Source organism: Arachis ipaensis, chromosome B09 (assembly GCF_000816755.2).
Source record: "Arachis ipaensis cultivar K30076 chromosome B09, Araip1.1, whole genome shotgun sequence".
In the NCBI taxonomy this organism is placed as follows: Eukaryota; Viridiplantae; Streptophyta; class Magnoliopsida; order Fabales; family Fabaceae; genus Arachis; species Arachis ipaensis.
Genome location: NC_029793.2, coordinates 118357020 through 118364119, shown reverse-complemented (window position 1 = coordinate 118364119; position 7100 = coordinate 118357020). Strand labels below are relative to the sequence as shown.

At 32.0% G+C, this 7100-nt stretch overlaps 1 long non-coding RNA gene across 1 annotated transcript; it reads right to left on the bottom strand.

The window, feature by feature from the left end:
• Positions 1263 to 2006, bottom strand: LOC110267302. The gene is made up of 2 exons (XR_002354761.1): positions 1789 to 2006; positions 1263 to 1466 (listed from the first exon to the last, which is right to left on the bottom strand). It is a non-coding gene; the product is annotated as an uncharacterized LOC110267302 (long non-coding RNA).

Sequence of the window (7100 nt, the reverse complement as noted above, 5' to 3'; positions counted from 1 at the left end):
CTCGTCGGAAATTATTTACCGATGAATTTTTTTTCGTCGGAAAATTACCGACGAATTTTTACCAGTTACCGACAAATTTTTCCTCGGTAATTACAGACGGATTTTCTGTCGGTAATTACAGACAAATTTTCTGACGGATTTTTCGTCGGTAATTACAAACGGATTTTTCATCGATAAATCCATCAGTAAGGTAACTTTTTTTTTTATAGATTTTTTCATTGCAAAATACACCTTTTTCATACAAAATAAATATAAATTTAATAAATAGAAATTTTTATCTAATTTGTATTTGAATATTTATAATGTTTCAAAAAATAAATAAATTCATTGTATTATCAAACTAAAAGAAAAATACTATAAACAAGGAAGTCAATATAATTTAAAAAATAAACAAAGTGTATTGATACATCAACTATAATAATAAATAACTACTACACATTAACAAAATGTGTTGATACATCAACTATAACTCAAAACATAAACTCAGTGTATTGTTCTTATAGCATCATATAAATTTTGAATGCCAGCATCAGCTAAGAAGCCACCAAGAAGGCCAAGAAGGTTGAGAGTTCCCATAAAATTGATCAATATTGTAGCAGATTTAGCTGATGGAAGATTCAAAGTTTCAACCAAGAATGTCACCAAGTTCATAGATATTCCCATAACACATTCTTTCAGCTAGTTCAGTTCCTGCATAGTGAAAAAAAGTATGCAAATTTAGAATTCAAATTATTACTCAAATTTCTTTGGATTGAAAAATTAAAAAAGAAAAAGAAAAAAAAGGGGTACCTAAGGTGAGCCCTACTGCTAGCCATCCTCCGATTTTCTACTTATCTGTCGGGTAGCCTCAAAAATCGAGCGCCAGAATGCCTTCAGAACCTTCTTTCTCACCATGGTTTGCAGCAAGAACCTATCATAAGAAGTAGAAAGATGCAAAAAGATAGAAATTAAACCATCATGAAGGTACTGCACTGAATTATTGTCACAAATTTTTTAGAATCAAGTTACTATATACCATGTTTCTATCTTTGTTGGAGAATCCTATAATATTCCCTATTTAAATAATGAGATCACAAAGGAAAATAAACCGAAAATAAAGCAGTTCCAAATCATCTGACAGAAAGAACAGTTAGACATACAGAGAATCAAGCATGTATAGAAAGTTCTCTGTGTAAGAAAGTTGATTGGATGGAAGCACAGGTGGCCGTCCCGCTATTCTGAGATAAATTGCTGCAGCAAGGAAATTCTTTTTTTTTATGTTGTTTTTACTTGCTCAAAGTCTTTCAAATTTCTGCTTGATTTTCTTGCAGGGAGTGAATAGGGCATTTCCTTATGTGTCCAAAATTCTTTTCCGGTTGGTAAGTATATTCGAAAGTCTGTAATATTTCGCTGACAGATGTTGCAAGAGCATTTGTCATGAGTCATGAACTTATTTTGATTCTTGGATATTGATAAAAGCTGAAAACCTGCAGGTTCATTCAAAAAATTTGACACCAAAATTGAGCATTTGTCATCAGGTCACTTACTCAGTTACTCACTACCTAACCTTAATTCAATATTTCCTTTAACACCAAAATTGACCTTTTTCATGAATTTGATTGGATCAATAATCAATCAATCTAAGATAGTTGTAAAGCACAAAAAAACATGAGATCTATTTTAAGTTTTTAGAATAATCATAAACTCCAAGAAAACTCACCAATACAGTAAATATAAAAAACAAAAGATAAAAAAGGAACAAGAAGAGCAGCAACATGCAAATAAGACCTTGAGGAAAAAGTTAATTACCTCAACTTCCTTCATCCAAGAAGTAGCCTTCTGAACCTGCTCACTCTCCCAGCCTTTGATGACAGCATCTTCTCTCTTGAATCTGTTGTTAATCTTTGCAATCTTGTTGTTCTACCATGCTGATATCTTTGCATTAACCTCCTTCTTCTTCACCCTTTGCACTGAAACCTCTTCAACTACTTGATGATGATGATGATGTTGATGTTGATGTTGATGATGACCACTACTAGAACATGCACTATCACTACTAGAATATAAACTCATGAACATTGGCTTAGAAAAAAGATTGATTTTTTTAGTAAATAAAAAGCACCTTGGGTATCTGCAAGATCATTATATATTGCTTGGTCCTATTGTTAAGATCGCAATAAATAAAAATCAACTTTAAGCTTAATGAATGACGAATTGAGTTGTGACGGCTTGTGTGGAGAGAGAGAGAGAGAGAGAACAGGTAAATATTTTTCTCACCTTTCAAGTGTGCTAAACATGCATCCTTCAACTGCAGGATATCCTTAAACATGCTGGCTGTTTATAGATTTAGTAGTTGTATAGTTGTATTGTTTCTAGGAAATATAATAAAGCGGCCAATTTTCTAGATCAACAATATAATAAGCATAAAAGTATATCAAGCAATTAACCCTGCAAGAGAATCCAAGCATGCAGCTGTTACAAGGCACCCTTCAAAGTTTAGTAAGGAAAGCTTTCGCAATCCTTAAATGAACTAGGACGTCATCGAAAATTAATGAAGCATAGATAATTATAAGTCAGTGTTTTGTGATTAAAAAGATTACTGTAGAAGAAAAAAGTCAGTGAAAAGACACATGGAGAAAGTTGTAAGTCTCCATTTTTGACTTTGTAAAAGAATATCTTGTTATATCATACTTTATTGTACTAAATTTGTTTAGAATAAATTAAACAATAATGCGTATAGTTTGGCCTAAAGTATGGGAGCAAGCATTTTGTATTCTCATTGCCCCCACATCATAAATAATATAAATTAAAATGTAGGAGTTATATTATATATAATATAATATTGCTTGTAGGAATTGTTGACTTTGATTTCAATTGTAAATTTTAATCAATCATGCATGATAAATAATTAAGACCGGCATTCAGATATTGGTGCTCACCTTTAAGACCAAGTCGTAAACCATTTAGCCTTCTCCTCAAGCATTGCTTCGTCAGGCTGAGGCATCGTAAAAGCTGGGATTTGATCCTGCAGTGAGAAAAATAGAAAATATAGATTATAATTGATGGATTTAGAAAGAAATGACAGACAGAGAATTCAAAAGGCATTCATATTCAAAACTAAGAGAAAAATTACCCAAGAACATAGATATTAGCGAGTGGAGAGGTGTGAAGCCAATCTTCAAGGTTCAAATAACTTGGAGGTGACTTCCCTACTACATTCCAAGTGGTAACAAAGATTCTGCATGCAGAAGGAATAAAGAACTCAATAAAACAGAAGATCCTTAGTTGTTGTTGTTAGAAGAAGATAGTTTAGTACAACACAGAGCTACATCAACCATACCTATAATTATACACATCTGTAATCTGAGCTTGATCAAGGTCATTCTTACCTCCATGAATTCTGTCTGAGAATCTTCTGCTTGGTCTATCTGAATTTCAAATGAAGATCAACAAATGAGATTAGTAGGAGACATAGCAGCAAAAAAGTCAACAACAGTGACGGCAACAAAGTCATTGAATCACAGCTATATATTGCATACATCGTTAACTGTATGTATTTTTAAATTAATAAAAGAGGAATATATTATATATTTTCAAAGTCTTCATAGAATATCTTATTCACTACAGTATATATACTTTAAAGCCTTCAAAGCCTTCCAATTCTTTCAACTGAATAAGCCGCAAAATATTCAATTGTGAAAACTCCTCAGCATTGAAGCTCAGTTCCTGCACATTGTATGCACCTTTGCCCAATATGAGCATCTTGAGTTTAGGCAAGCACTGGAGTTTGGCAATTGACTCCTTCTGCAGGTGGGAGTTATGCAGAGTTAGTGACAAACTTATCTATACCAATACTTGCAATGTTAATAGATTAATTTAAGAGCAAAAGATAGATTCAAGTAGGGACAAACCAGCAATATTACAAGATTTTGGTACGTCAATTCGCTTGATTTCAAAAACCATAGCCCGCAAGTTTTCTAAACATGTGTATCTTTACCTTGGGAATCTATGTACACAAGATTAACATTCTTAGAAGAAACTCGAAAAACTAACTGTCAATTGTGATATCAAAAATGCTTTGCAAATCAGAATTTAACACATGCAAGAAATGAAAACAAATCTAATAAGCATCGACATTAATGAAAGACAAGAACCGATGGGAAGAGGAATCAGAAAGAACATAGCAGTAAAATCTACCTTTAACTTTGTAAGAAAGCTCTTCGGAAATGAGGGCGCCAAGTAGTGGAAACAGAGTATATCTTCTTCTTAGCCTCTTCCTCACCACATAGTTAGCATAAAACTCAAAAATCAAAATAGGAGGAAAGAAAAAAGAAGCAAATTAGGCATTGAGATTGAGAAAGAAGGACCTTCCAAGAACTTGAGTTAGTTGTTTCATATGCTATTTATATAAGTTTTCTCTTTATCCGATCTTGAATAATTCTATTAACCATATGAAATGAATAGTTTGATGAGGAAATAATTTTGCTACACTTGATCACCTTCATTTTCCCACACACCATGCCTGAAAAACAGCACATTACTGCATATGAAAATCATGTAAATATTTTAAAGCTCATACCTTCCAAGAAGAACCTCTGAATTTACAGCACCTAGAGTAAGCTGAAACAAAGAACAGAGTTTATTAACATTAACTGATATTTGCCAAAGTAATCATATTTATGAGATGGATTACGATATTGATAGGGCACAAAATTATTACTGTTAATCTCATTCTAATCAGTCACAAAGTAATTTCAATATATGTACTTAGCAGATTGCATTTCATGAACTAGTATTTATAGTTCCTTCAAATGGAAATTCAAACAACAAATCTTCTAATTCCTTTATCCAATTTAAGACTATGGTAATCTCTCCATCTTACCTCAGAAGCAGAACTGTAGAAGGCACAATACATTATCTTCAACGCAAACTTTTAGCCATAACAATTAATGAAGCTACTTTCAAAACCAAATTTGAACCTTGAAGAAGATTCAAGAACAAAAATCTAAACCATAAAACAAAAGTGGAACAGATCGAGTTTTAGATGCAACAATAACGTATGAACATTTGAATTCAACAAAAAAAATATAGATTAATAGCAATTCCAGAATCTAAAATAGATAAAGACGTACATTTAGGTTTCAGATCTGGTGACACGATGACTCGACGAGGCTGTGAACGGCGAGGATGGATGGCGCGAGACAGAGAGAGACATAAGCTGAGAGGCGGCAGAGGGAGCTTGTGCAACGCGAGCAGCAGAGGAGGGAGCTCATGCGAGCGAGCAGCGGCGGAGAGAGCTCGTGCAAGCGAGCAGTGACAGAGGGAGCTCGTGCGACGCGTGCGGCAACAAAGCAGAAGCGATGGAGAAGTCACACTTGCCCTATTTTCAACTCGAATCAGAGAGAGAGAGAGAGAGAGAGAGAGAGAGAGAGAAAGAGAGAGAGAGAGAGAGAGCTTAAAGGAAGGATCGGAGAAGATGAAGGTGATTTTGTGTTGAATGAAGTTTCATCATGGTATGTTTCATCAGCGCTTAACTTAATTCAAATTTGCGAGGGATTTATTAGATGTTACCGAAGGATTTTGTTATCAATGATAGTTTCAAATTTTAATTTCAATTTTATCAACAAAATTATCGAGGAATGTTAAAATCTGTCGGTATTTTCGATAGTAAAATTCTGTCGGAAAAATCTATCTAATAGTGTTTTTTAATATTTATATATTTTATATTTTTAAGTGGGGCTATTTTAGTTCCACATTTTTTTTATTAATCCTTGTTAGTCCTTAAACTTGTAAAATGTGGAATTTTAGTCTTTATGTTAAGCCACTAAAACCTGTAAAAGACAACTAATTTTCTTACAATTTAAACATTTAGAAACTAGAATTGAAAAAAAATATTCTATTAAGAATAAAAGTAAAGTGGCCATTAAAAAAATTTAAAGACCAATTTAAAATTTTTGTATATTTCACCTCTTGAAATAATTATCCAGTAGAATCGTAGGATGAGCTATGTGAACATTATTTGTTGCTGTAGAATTCTTTTCTATAGCAAATCAAAATATTTTTCTCATTTCCAAATTAAATCCACTAGTAGAAGAATAATCAATCGGGGCAACATGAGGGTAGGGTAAAAGATTATTATTCGTGGATTATCCATAGATTTCAGCCATTATCGTTGAGTATATGTTTTAGGTCTTTATGGCATGTGTACCTACATGGCTACATATGCATACTATTATGATTTCTATAGCATGAGCTTCTGTATATGTTGAATATTTGAGTACAGATGATTGTTATGGTAGTTAAGAGTGTTTGCTTAATTTATTAAAAAGTTAAAAATTAATATTTAATTTTAAAATTATAAAAATAAATAATTATTAAATATTTAAAATTTATCATAAAAAATAAGTTAAACAAAAAATAGATACACTTTCTTTTACTTATAGTATCTATCTTTTACAAAATTTTCTTATATTGTATAGGTTATTATTAAGTTCTCCTTTTACATTATTTTGTTACGGCTTTCTTAATAATGTAATGAGTAAAAATAGGCCTGAGATTTAATCAGAATAATTTTATTAGTTAGCGTGATTATTAGAAATAGAGATAGTAGTAGGGTAATTGAAAAAAGTATGAAATTAGTATTTATATTTCTTTCTCTCATTGAAATTTTTTCTATGGAATTATTTCTCTTTTTTTCTTGATATTTTTCTAATTTTCATTCTTTCTTATTTAATTTTTAGCAGTGCTGGTACTAGGATGAAGAAGTTACAAATCCGACAAAAAAAAGTGGACAATTGCTAGGAGTGAACATGGAATGAATAATATCTATTCTATTTATCTATATTTGATTTACAATTTGCGAATATTATCCAATCAGTAGGGTATCGAATCAAATAAGATATGATCCGGATTCTAATAGGATTCGATCGCGGATATCTCAATATCCATAGATCTGATCTGCGAATTCGAAAAATAAATTAATAAATAAAAATATATATACCTATTTTAACATTTAAAAAATCTTAATTTATTTGCTCCTTTGTCTTTGTTGTTGTCACACTTTACTCACTCACTCTCCTCATTTACTACTCTCCTTACTCAAATGAACTCACTCACCTCAC